Source organism: Macaca fascicularis, chromosome 6 (assembly GCF_037993035.2).
Source record: "Macaca fascicularis isolate 582-1 chromosome 6, T2T-MFA8v1.1".
NCBI classification, from domain to species: domain Eukaryota; kingdom Metazoa; phylum Chordata; class Mammalia; order Primates; family Cercopithecidae; genus Macaca; species Macaca fascicularis.
In genome coordinates this window covers 114,183,508-114,196,144 of record NC_088380.1, presented here as the reverse complement: position 1 = coordinate 114,196,144, position 12,637 = coordinate 114,183,508, and the positions used below count along the sequence as shown (strand labels likewise).

The 12,637-nt window shown below is 39.2% G+C and overlaps 1 pseudogene; it reads right to left on the bottom strand.

Annotated features, from left to right (window-relative positions):
* Nucleotides 1–202: 202 nt before the first annotated feature.
* On the bottom strand, nucleotides 203–2,672 carry LOC102135716 (ubiquitin carboxyl-terminal hydrolase 7 pseudogene; annotated as a pseudogene).
* Nucleotides 2,673–12,637: the final 9,965 nt, after the last annotated feature.

The window sequence follows — 12,637 nt, the reverse complement described above, 5'->3', positions numbered from 1 at the left end:
TTTCCTCTATTCACAATGTCTGGCTCGTTGCCAGAGATAAACATTCTAATAGTTCATCTTCTTGATGGACACAAATGATTTTGTAGCTTACAATTTCTAGAAGCCTAAGTTTCCCTGCTGCTTTCTCCCCAAGATCCACGGACTTTTTACATTCCTCTGACAGGTCCCAGACACACCCATGCTTGTCCGGTTATAGTGTTATTTCTTCTTCCCTAAATTGGCTGTTTAACTATGTACACTTAAAACTTCACCTGTTCTCACAGTCTGTGATTTTCATCTTAAGATGCTGATAGTAAAGTTTCTTAGGTTGTCTAGGCTTGAAGAATTGTAGAAGATCTCTTAAAGTACCTTCATAGTTATGTCTAAGAGGATTATCCGGGCCATCCCTATAACCTTGAGACTTGAAAAACTGGAGCAACATTGGCTCTGTGTTGGGCCTCTGTGCAACGGTCTTTGCAATGTGAAGATAATTCATTTTATTTGATGATGTAACCACAAATCCAGGATCATTAGGGATTGTTTTATCACAGAAAATAACATCAGCGCGGTGGTAGAGATCTCGGAAATACTCCTTTTCGGTGGGTAATTCACTGTTACCATTTTTCAGGGTCATCCTTCTGAAATACTATGATGTCACCATCCATTCGTTCATCAAGGGTTTTATCAAGAGACATGTCTTAGTCCTGAATTCTCTCCGTTAAATTTGGTTTAACTTTCTCATAGAGGATAAGGCTAGTATCTTTAATAAATCCTGCTCTGTTACACATAACTGGGAGCAAGGCACGTATTTTACAGGATTATTGGTGTGTAGATATGCCCACAGTAATTCAAGCTCCGCGTTTTGGGATCATACATCTCCAAAAACAACATTACATCACAATCTTTATCACACTTGGGTAAGGTCACTCCACTAGCAGCAAGTTCAGGATCGACTGTTTCTAGGAATATTGTCCAAGAGTTTTCATTATTACTGACCTCAATCATTGCTTTATTGCTGTCACAAAACTTGTCCTCTGCAGCTATCTGTGCTTGCCTATAGAGATGGGCTTTCTGCCATTCCTTCCACTTCTGAGCCTCAATCCTTTTCTCTTCTTGTAATTGTTCCACCAACTGCTGAGGAATGTCATGGTCGGTTACTGCCTGTAAAACTTCACTCAGTTTTGATTCCCTGATACAGACTAACATGTAAGCATTAGTGCAGTGTCGGACAGGCAGGTCGTCATCGTGACCCCCATAAATGTGCTCAATTGCTTCCTTTTTAGTACACCTTGACACCACATCGTCATCAAATTTACACCATTTGCCGTCCCCTTTGGGTTTAGATAAAGCACATAATGTCTACCATGATTATCTCCACTATGAACCAGGACTGCATGAAGAATATAATTTGCAGGGTCCTTAGGATCTGTTTTTTTTTTTTTTTTTTTTTTTTTTTTACAAAAATTCATCAAATGGTAATTGCTCTGAGAATTCAAACTTATCATTGATCTTGATATTTTGGTCCGTCTGAGGGTCATACATAAATCTCATCAATTGTAGACGTAACACTGGTGGTGATGTTAGAAATTTCACATCTTCCTCTGCTTCCTGTAAGCCATGTTCCCCAGTGTCCTATTTATTGTCCCTATTGAGCAGTTCTACTGCCACATAATCCACAAATGATTCAAATATATTTTTCTTTACTTTGATATTTAGCTGGGTATCATAATAATCTTCTCTTCTATCAGACGGGTGGTCTACTTCTTTACACTGGATATAGGACACCATTTTGTGTCGGAATCATCTGGGTATGGTGTCCTCTACACAGGTGCCTTTCACGTTATTTTCCACGTTATCAAGCAACACTCCAAAGCTGCTGAACATCATGTTGCATGACGCTGTCTAAAATTTCCCACCCAAATGACTTTGTTAGCTTTTTTGTTCCTATGGGTTCATCACTTTGCTGTAATTCTAGAACACTCTTCATAATGCTAAAGGGACGCTTTTAGACGAATCATCCCCCTCGGTTGGCATCATGTACACAGCCTTTCGTAGCTGATTTGTGAAAAATAACGTCTGTAGCAGGCTGTCCATGTAACAAGTCACTCCCTGATTCTTTAAGCTGACATAGCCTGTGTGCTTCTTTGAATCCCACGCAACTTCATGGGGAGTATCTACCTGTACAAAGACTTCAATGGTAACTTTGTCATCATCTATAAATCCTTTCTCAGGATCAGTCACTTCACTCTAGGCCATAAAATTGGAAAATCCCCAATCGTTTTATTTATGGAAGAACAAATGACTAATACGACGACTGAACGATTTTTCATCATCTCCGTAATTTATTATCTTCAGCACTGCTTGTGTATGACAAGTCCGTGACGTGGAGTCAGATTCAGCATTGCTCTGGAGAAAGAATGCTACACTTTTTTGGTGCGGTCTCTCTGGATAAAAGTGTGGCACACCATAATCTTCCATGGCAGATTTCGCACAAAACACGGAGGACTAAGGACCGACTCACTCAGTCTGCTGAAGCGCTCCACAGTGAACCGAAAGGTCTCCTTGGAGCGCTCACTGGTTTCATCCTCCTTGTCCTCCTCTGCGTTGCTATGTCCATCACTCGGGGCCGCGTTCCCATTGATCACAGTGTTCTGAGTAATTCTTGATGGGTCGTCTGTATCTCCAGCTTCCATCTCCATGTTCTCGGGCTCGCTCAGCTGCTGCTTGCCCACTTTCTGCTGCTGCTGCAGCTGGTTCACGTTGGCCGCGGGCCGGTGGGCGCCAGGCGGCGGCTGGGCGACTTCCTCCCGCTCCTCCCACGCGTCATCGGCGGCGATTTTATTGATCTTTTCAAAGAACCAGCTTTGGTTTTGTTGATTTTCTCTGTTGATTTTCTGTTTCAATTTCATCGATTTTGACTCTAATTCTTACTAGTTCTTCTCTTCTGCTTACTTTGGATTTTATTTGATCTTCTTTTGCTAGTTTTCCAAGATAGAAACTTAGGTTATTCATTTTGAATCTTTCATCTTTTCTAATATCTACCTTTAATGCTATAAATTTCCCTCTACACACTGCTTCCACCACATTCCACAAATTTTGATAAGTTGTGCTTTTGTTTTCATTTAGCTTAATAGATTTTAAATTTTCTCTTGAGATTTCTTCTTGATCCATATGTTATGTAGAAGTATGTGATTTAATCTTCATGTATTTTTAGATTTTTCAGTTATCTTTCGGTTATTAATTTCTAACTAAATTTCCTTATGATCTGAGAGCAGACATTGTATGATTTCCATTTTTTTTTTTTAAGTTGTGTTTATGTCACAGAACGTGGTCTATCTTGGTGAATGTTCCATGTGCTCTTGGGATAAATGTGTATTCTGCTGTTGAAGTGGTTGATAGACGTGAGTTATATCCAGTTGATTGATGGCAGTATTGAGTTCAACTGCATGTCCTCAGTGATGTTTTTGCCTGCTGAATCTGTTTATTTCTGGTAAGGGGGTGTTGAAGTTTCCAATTATAATAGTGAATTCATCTATTTCTCTTCCATAGTTCTACCAGTTCTTGCCTCACATAGCTTGATACTCTTTTTAGGTCCATATACATTAAGGATTGTTATGTCATCTTGAAATCTGTACCTGTTTATCTTTTTTAATGCCTCTCTTTATTCTTGATAACATTGTTTGTTGTGAAGTCTGCTCTGTCTGAAATTAATATAATTACTGCTGCTTTCTTTTGATCATTATTAGCCTGATATATTCTCCTCCATCATTTATTTTTAATCTATATTTATTTTTATATTTAAAGTGGGTTTCTTATGAACAACATATAGTTGGGTCATTTTTTTTAAATCCATTCTGACAATCTCTTTAATTGTGTATTTGGGCCATTGATATTAGAAATGATTATTTATATATTAAATTAATATCTATCATATTTGATATACTATTTGTTGTCCGCATTTGCTTCTTTTTTAAATTTAACTTAATTTTAAGTTCACAGTTTGTGCAGGTTTGTTACATAGATAAATGTGTGCCACGATGGTTTGCCACACCCATCAACCCAACACTTAGGGGTTTAGCCCTGCATGCATTAGCTATTTATCTTGATGGTCTCCCTCCCTCTGACACCCTGACAGGCCCCAGTGTGTGTTGTTTCTCTCCCTGTGTCCGTGTGTTAAGCTTTTTGATGTGCTGCTGGATTCAGTTTGCCAGTATTTTATTGAGGATTTTTGCATCAATGTTCATCAGGGATATTGGCCTGAGGTTTCTATTTTGTTGTATCTCTGCCAGGTTTTGGTATCAGGATTATGCCAGCCTCATAAAATGAGTTAGGGAGGAGTCCCTCCTTCTCAGTTGTTCAGAATAGGTTCAGAAGAAATGGTACCAGCTCCTCTTTGTACCTCTGGTAGAATTCAGTTGTAAATCCATCTGGTCCTGGGCTGTCTTTTGGTTGGCAGGCTATTTATTGCTGCCTCAATTTCAGAACTTGTTATTGGTCTATTCAGATTCCCACACAATAATTCTTCCTGGTTCAGTCTTGGGAGGGTGTATGTGTGCAGGAATTTATCCATTTCTTCTAGATCTCCTAGTTTATTTGCATAGAGGTGTTTATAGTATTATCTGATGGTTGTTTGTATTTCCGTAGAGTCAGTGGTGATACTCCCTTTATCATTTCTTATTGTGCCTATTTGGTTCTTCTCTCTTTTCTTTATTATTCTAGCTAGCAGTCTATCTATTTTATTCATTTTTCAAAAAAATAGCTACTGGATTTGTTGATTTTTTGAAGGATTTTTCATGTCTCTATCTCCTTCAGTTCCACTCTGATCTTGGTTATTTGTTGTCTTCTGCTAGCTTTGGGGTTTGTTTGCTTTTAGATCTCTAGTTCTCTTAGTTGTGGTGTTAGGGTGTTGATTTGAGATCTTTCTAGCTTTTTGATGTGGGCATTTAGTGCTATAAATGTCCCTCTTAACAATGCTTTAGTGCAGCTAAAACAGTGCATCCCAGAGATTCTGGTATGTTGTCTCTGTTCTCATTGGTTTCAAAGAACTTCTTAATTTCTGCCTTAATTTCATTATTTACCCAGGAGTCATTCAGGAGAAGGTTGTTCAATTTCCATGTAATTGTGTGGTTTTGAGTGAGCTTCTTAATCTTGAGCTCTAATTTGATTGTACTGTGGTCTGAGAGACTGTTTGTTATGATTTCAGTTATTTTGCACTTGCTGAGGAGTATTTTATTTCCAATTATGTGATTGATTTTGGGTAAGTGCCATGTGGTGCTGAGAAGAAAGTATGTTCTGTTGTTTTTGAGTGAAGAGTTCTGTAGATATCTATTAGGCCCACTTGATCCAGAGCTGAATTCAAGTCCTGAATATCCTTGTTAATTTATTGTCTCAATGATCTGTCTAATATTGACAGTGGGGTGTTAAATTCTCCCACTATTATTGTGTGGTAGTCTAAGTTTCTTCATAGGTTTCGAAGAACTTGTTTTATGAATCTGGGTGCTCCTGTATTGGGAGCATATATATTTAGGATAGCTTGCTCTTCTTTGTTCAATTGAACCCTTTTCCATCATGTAATGCTCTTCTTTGCCTTTTTTGATCTTTGTTGGCTTATTAAAGTCTCCTTTGTCAGAAACTAGGATTGCAACCCCTGCTTTTTTCTGCTTTCCATTTCCTTGGTACATTTTCCTTCATTTCTTTATTTTGAGCCTATATGTGTCTTTGCATGTGAGAGGGGACTCTTGAATATAGCACACCAGTGGGTCTTCACTCTATTCAGCTTGCCATTCTGTGTCTTTTAATTGGGGCATTTAGTCCATTTATATTTGAGGTTAATGTTTTTATGTGTGAATTTGATCCTGTCATCATGATGCTAGCTGATTATTTTGCAGACTTGTTGATGTAGTTGCTTCATAGTGTCATTGGTCTTTGTACTTCAGTGTGTTTTTGTAGTGGCTGGTACCATTTTTTCCTTTACATATTTAGTGCTTCCTTCAGGAGTTTTGCAAGGCAGCTTGGTGGTGACAAATTCATTCAGCATTTGCTTGTCTGGAAAGGATTTTATTTTTTTTCTTCCTCACTTATGAAGCTTAGTTTGGCCAGATGTGAAATTTTTGGTTGGAAATTCTTTTCTTTAAGAATGTTGAATATTAGCCCCCAATCTCTTCTGGCATGTAGGGTTTCTGCTGAAAGGTCTACTGTTGGTCTGATCAGCTTCCTTTTGTAGGTACCTGGCCTTTCTCTCTGGCTGCCTTAACATTTTTTTCCTTCATTTCAACCTTAACAAAATCTGATGATTATGTGTCTTGGGGTTGATCTTCCCATCAAGTATCTCACTGGGGTTCTCTCGATTTCCTGAATTGGAATGTTGGCCTGTCTTGCTAGGTTGGGGCATTTCTCCTGGATGATATCCCAAAGTATGTTTTCCAACTTGGTTGTGTTCTCTCCATCTCTTTCAGGTGCCCCAATCATTCATAGGTTTGGTCTTGTTACGTAATCCCATAGTTCTTGGAGGTTTTGTTCTTTCCTTTTTATTTATTTTATTTATTTTTTTTAAATCTAATCTTATCTGTCTGTCTTATTTCAGCAAGAGAGTCTTCAAGCTCTGAAATTCTTTCCTCCACTTGGTCTATTCAGTTATTGATACTTGTGGTTGCATTGTTAAGTTCTTGTGTTGCATTTTTCAGCTCCATCAGATCATTTATGCTCCTCTCTGAACTGCTTATTCTGGTTAACAGCTCCAGTAATGTTTTATCATGGTTCTTAGCTTCTTTACATTGGGTTAGAACATGCTCCTTTAGCTCAGCAAAGTTCGTTATTACTCACCTTCTGAAGCCTACTTCTATCAATTCATCTATCTCATCCTCTGTCCAGTTTTGTGCCCTTCCTGGAGAGTTTTGCAATCATTTGGAGAAGGAGAGGCATTCTGGCTTTTTGAGTTTTCAGTGTTTTATCATTGATTCTTTCTCATCTTTGTGAGTTTATCTAGCTTTGATCTTTGGAGTAGCTGATCTTTGGTGGGGTCTTGGTAGGGGACTTTTCTGTTGATGCTGTTGTTGTTGCTGTTGCTTTCTGTTTGTTTATTTTTCTTTTAACAGTCAGGCCCCCCTTCTGAAGGGCTGCTGCAGTTTGCTAGGGGTGCACTCCAGAGCCTATTCACCTGGGTCCTTCCTGTCACCAATGGAGGCTGCAGAACAGCAAATATGGCTGCCTGCTCCTTCCTCTGAGAGCTCTGTCCCAGAGGGGCACCGACCTGATGTCAGTGGAATGCTCCTGTATGTGTCTGGTGACCCTTGTTGGGAGAGTGTCACTCAGTGAGGAGGCATGGGATCAGGGACCTGCTTAATGAAGTACTCTGGCTGCGCCTTGGTGGAGGGGGTGCATTGCACTGGGGGGAATCTCACTCATCTGGAATGCCCGGATTCTTCAGAGTCAGCAGGGGGAAAGACTAAGTCCACTGATCTGCAGCAACTGCAGCCACCCCTTCCCCTAGGGACTCTGTCCCAGGGAGATCAGAGTTCTGTCTGTAAACCCTGGCTGGAGTTGCTGAAATTCCCAAATGGAGGCCCTGCGTGGTGAGAAGCGATGGGTCTGGGTCTAACCTAAAGAGGCTGTCTGGCCATGATCTGTCACAGCCACTGTGCTGCGCTGTGGGGAATTCCTCCTGGGTCCGAAGTGCCCAGTCTCCCTGGCACTGGCAAGGGAAAACTGACAGACTGGAGCTGCAGTGATAGCTGCTGACCCTCTCCCCAGGTGCTCAGTCTTCTTAAGCTGCAGTGATGATGACTGCCCCTCCCCCTGGGAACTTGGTTATCTTAGGCAGCAGGCAGCTGCAGTGATGGCTGCCACCCCTCCCCCTGGGAGCATAGTCATCTTAGGCAGCAGACAGCTGCAGTGAAAGTGGCTGCCCCCCACCACCCAAACTCTGTCATCTTAGACAGTCTCCAGCTGAGTGGCTGCCAAGAATCTGCACAGCTCTGTGCTTGGGACCCAAGGCCCTGGTGGTGTGGCTCCTGAAGGGGATCTCATGATCCTCAGGATGCACAGATCTGTGGAAACAGTGTGATTTCCTGGGTGAGGTAGCAAAATCACTCACCACCTCCTGTGGCTAGGGGTGAGCCCTGTGCAGCTCCCTGGTAGGCTGTTACTCTACCCTACTTTTCCTTACTCTCCATGGGTCACACCAACTGCCTAATCAGTCCCAGTGAGAGAACCTGAATACCTCAGTTGCTGGTGCACAATTCACTTGCCATTTACCTTCTTCTCTGTGGGAGTCTCCCACAGCTATTTCTAGTTGGCCGTCTTGGCCCCTCTCCGAGTTATTTTGCCTTTATTTTTTGTTTTTGTTTTTGTTTTTGTCATCCACAATTTCCTTGCCTTTTGTGGTTTTAATTAAGCACTTTATATTATTTAGTTTTCTCTCTTTTCTTACCATATAAGTTATAGAGTTTTAAAACTTGTTTTAATGGTTGCCTTAGAGTTTGCACTATACATTTACAACTAATTCAAGTTCATTAACAAATAACAATGTGCTACTTCATGGCTAGCACAAGTACCTTGTAGTAACAAAATAGTCTCTCCTATCCCTTGAATCACTCTGTCATTTATTTCATGTATGCATAAGCAAATGTATATATAACATAAATATTTTATATAGGCGTATGTAATCGATTACATTGTTTTTATTATTTTGAACAAACTTTTATCAGTTAGATCAGTTAAGAATAAGAAAAATAAGGTTTTTATTTTACCTTCACTTATTCTTTCTTTGACACTGTTTTTTTTTTAAATGTATATCCAAGTTTCTGAACTATATCATTGTCCTTCTCTCTGAAGAACTTCTTTTAACATTTCTCACATTCTTCCATTTTTGTTTGAGAAAATCTTTATTTCTCCTTCCCTTGTGAAAAATTGCTTCACAGAGTACAGGATTCTAAGTTGGTGATTTTTTTCTCTCAATACTTTAAATATTTCACTCCATTCTCTTCTTGCTTGCATAGTTTTTGAGAAGTCAGACAGAATTTTGATCTTTCTCCTCTACAGATAAAGTGTTTTCTACTTCTGCTTTCTTTCAAAATTAAAAAAAATTTTTTTTTTATTTCTCAAAGTTTGAATATAATATAACTAGGTGTAGGAGTTTTTGGCATTTATTCTACTTGGTGTTCTCTGAGCTTCCTGGATCTGTGGCTTGGTGTCTGACATTAATGTGAGGGAAATCCTCAGTCATTACTGCTTCGAATATTGTTTCTCTTCCTTCCTCTTTTCCTTCTCCTTCTGGTATTCTCATTACATGTATGTTACGCTGTTTTAGCTGTCCCACTTATTCTTGGAATTCTTTTTTTTTTTTTTTTTAAGACAGAGTCTCACTCTGTCACCCAAGCTGGAGTGCAGTGGCACAATCTAGGCTCACTGAAACCTCTGCCTCCTGGGTTCAAGTAATTCTTCTGCCTCAGCCTCCTGAGTAGCTGGGGTTACAGGTGTGCACCACCACACCTGGCTAATTTTTGTATTTTTAGTAGAGATGGGGTTTCACCATACTGGTCAGTCTGGTCTCGAATTCCTGACCTTGTGACCCACCTGCCTTGACTTCCCAAAGTGCTGGCATTACAGATGTGAGCCACTGTGACCAGGCTATTCTTGGAATTCTGTACTGACTATATTCAGTCTTTTTTCTCTTTGCTTTTCATTTTTAGAAGTTTCTGTTGTTGTTTAGAGATTTTTCCTCAGCCATGTCCAGTCTACTAATGAGCCCCTCAAAGTTACTCATTTATTTTAGTGTTTTTAATCTTTAGCATTTCTTTTTGTTATTTTCTTTTTTTGTCTAGCATTTCTCCTTGATTTTTAAAATCTCTCTGCATACATTATCTATCTGTTCTTGTGTGTTGTCTACTTAAATCCATTAAATCTCTTTTAATTAAAGCATATTAATTATAGTTGTTCTTTAATTCCTGGTCTGATAATTCCAACATTTCTGCGATATCTGACTCCAGTTCTGATGTTTGTTCGTTATCTTCAAGCTGTTGTTGCCTTTTTAGTATGTCTTATGATTTTTTATTGATTGCTAAACTTTAGTGATGTAGTAACAAGGTGTTGGGGGAGAGGAAATGTTCTATAGTCCTATGATTATATTTCAATCTTTTGGTGAGTCTGTGCCTTTGGACTGTGAAATTCTGAGTGCCTCTCAGTTTTTTACCCCTTAGGTGGGATAGGATGGCTAGAGCTGGATATTTCCCTTCTCCCACATAGAAGGCCAGAGGGAGCTGGAGCTGGGTATCTCCCTTCACCCAGGTCGGTTAGGCCCTGAGAATACCCTAGAAGGTTGGGCTCTAGTAAAATACTTTCTCCTGAGGGCAGGCTGTGTTAAGAACAGAATGCTTTGGTATGTTTCATATATGTTTTTTTCCCCTTCCCTCTGGAAGCACTAGGGGATTTTTCTTCCATATTTGCCATGAGAACCTAATAGAGCTCCAGGTGGTAGGACTCACAAAAGTGTGGGGCTTCCCTGTGATTGGGTCCTCCTGGAGTTTTTAACTCTGAGGCTTGTCTACACTGAGACTCCAGCATTTTATCGATGACACTTCAGGTTTTCCTACCCCAGCACTGCTTCCCACAGAGGCTCTGTCTCAGGTAAGTTGTGATTCTCTGTGTCTGAGACCCTGTGACCTCATCTCCCTGATTAATCTAAGAATTATTGATTTTTCAGCTTGTTCAGCTTTTTACTTCTTTGGATAGACTGGCAACTTCTAAGCATCTTACATAAGTGACCAGAAACTTCCAGTTTCTGACCTACTTTTATGGGGAAATCTAGAATTGTCTCTAGATAATGTTTAAGGGAAGAAGGTCATGTTTTTATTTATTAAAAGTAAGTGAAAAACATTTTTCAGTATTGTAGTCCTAAAACATGTTGCAAAGCTGCTAAATTTCGTGTATTTTTTTACATCCTGGTGAATGCGACGGCTAACAACACAGAGGCCTAACTCTTCCTTTTGATTGCAGATGTAATATGCTTATAGCGACTTATCACTGTGACAGGATAATTTTTTAAATGTATCTTTTTTCTTTCTAGCTGATGTACAGTTGGATTCATTTCATTAACATGCAAATTATATAGCATTTCAGTGCATTTTGCTAGTTTGTACGTATTTTATGTAAAATTTTAATCATAATTTGACATACATGGAAAAAAGTATACAGATCATAAACATACAGCTGAATAAATTTTTGCAGAGTAAACAAACCAGTTTAACCAGCCCCCACATCAAGAAAGAAAACATTCTCAGAGACACAAAAGCCTTCCTGTGCTTTCTTGCCCCTTCCTGTGCTACTCTTTCCTTCCATTTACAAAAGTAACTACTATTTTGTCTCCAAATAGCTTTGGACTTGTTATTATAGAAGCATACAATATTTACTCTTTTGTCAGGCTTCTTTTTCTCAGTGTTACATTTATGAGATACATTTATGCGTTAAAGATAGTTGTAGGGTTCATTCATTTTCATTGCTATATAGAATTTCACTATGTAAATATACCAAGGTTTATGTGTCCATTATACAAATGACATTTGGGTTGTTTCAAGTGTGGGGCTATCACAAATAGTGTTGCTATGGATATCCATTTACATACAATACATTTCAAAAACATATGTATGCACTTTCATCGGGAATATATCTAGGAATGAGAGGGCTAGGTTATAGTGTAGGCCTTATACGCTGTTTAGCTTTAGTAGATATGACAGTGGAGTCTTTTAGTCTCCCAAAAATTCCCCCTGAAAACAAAGCAGACTAATTAGGATTGTAGGGGGAAAATTATGGATGATGTATTCAAAAACCTGGGGAAAAGAATCCCTACATATTCCAGAATAGAAGGGAACATGCACAAAGCACCAAGATAAATAATTGTGTGGTAGGGCTGGTAGGGAAATAAAAAAGATGTCTACCAACGTATTGTACAAGCCAGGGAAATTAAAAAAAAAAAAATCATCAACACATACCCCGCAAAAGAGGGGACACTACGCTACCTGGGGGAAGCATCTGACAACAACCAGCAAAAGTGAGGAAAGTCCTCACAGGATTCAAATTGTAAGTAAATGCAAAAAACTGCACAGCCCTGGGAAGATTCCACCGTGCTGTGTCAGGTTATATCTTCCAGAATTTCAGGGATATTTGACAAATCTCCCTTCATGAGTTTTCAGGATACACTAGGAGGAATCAAAATCAAATTGACTAGAACATAAATATTAGGGGCAAATAAAGAGAAAAGTTTCTGATAATAAGGGAGGAGTGTTGCACTGGAAGCACATCCCAAAAGATACCACACAAGCAAAATAAAAATCTAAAGCTGAGAGCTCTGTGGAGCTAAATTCAACACTGTCCAGATTGTAGGCTGTAGATCTGATTATGTCCTTAACCAGATGTGCCATCATAGGAAGTTACGTGTTGTCTTTCACCTCCAGTGAAAACAGTGATCAGTTTGTTATTTATTATTTACTCATGAAATTCATGAGTTTGTTGTAAAAATGTAATGTAGTAATGCTTGTCAAGTGTCTACCTACTCCCTGAATGTAGCAAGTACTATAATTAATGGCTATGATTACTGTTGTTACCTTATTGTACTTCCTAGTTGCATTTGATATTGTTGTCTATTTTCTACTTCTTAAAATACTTG